Below are 588 nucleotides of genomic sequence, written 5' to 3' on the forward strand. Positions count from 1 at the left end.
TTTTGTGGCTATAATCTACTAATTATTAGTAGTACTACTACTACTACTATTATTTTCCTACTACAAATCATCCCCTATCTTCCTACCCTTAGGGTTAGATTATTTTTTTTTCAATGTTTTTATGGGACCAACTTCGGGGTACTTATACCCTTTCCAATAAGAAAAGAATTATCAAAATCGCACTACTCTGTAAAAAGTTATGCGTGGTCATACACAAAAAAACAATATACTCGTCGACTTGAGAACCTTGTGCTTTTTTTTCTTCGGTTAAACATTCATTGTCATTTCTCCGTAAATGATAGTTCTGTTAATTAGCACTTAATGAGCAATTAATTACTGCATGACTAAAGAAGTAATTTTCATCTTTTAAATAAATTATTCGTTCATTCTTTGCTAGCTTTATCTCAAGTTAGCAATGCAGGAATTTCTGAAAAGATGCATCGGTCATTTAATTTCTCATGAGAACTCTTAATTAGCACTTAATGAGCAATTAATTACTGCATGACTAAAGAAGTAATTTTCATCTTTTAAATAAATTATTCGTTCATTCTTTGCTAGCTTTATCTCAAGTTAGCAATGCAGGAATTT

This window comes from Agrilus planipennis, unplaced genomic scaffold, assembly GCF_000699045.2.
Source record: "Agrilus planipennis isolate EAB-ADULT unplaced genomic scaffold, Apla_2.0 scaffold67, whole genome shotgun sequence".
NCBI classification, from domain to species: Eukaryota; Metazoa; Arthropoda; class Insecta; order Coleoptera; family Buprestidae; genus Agrilus; species Agrilus planipennis.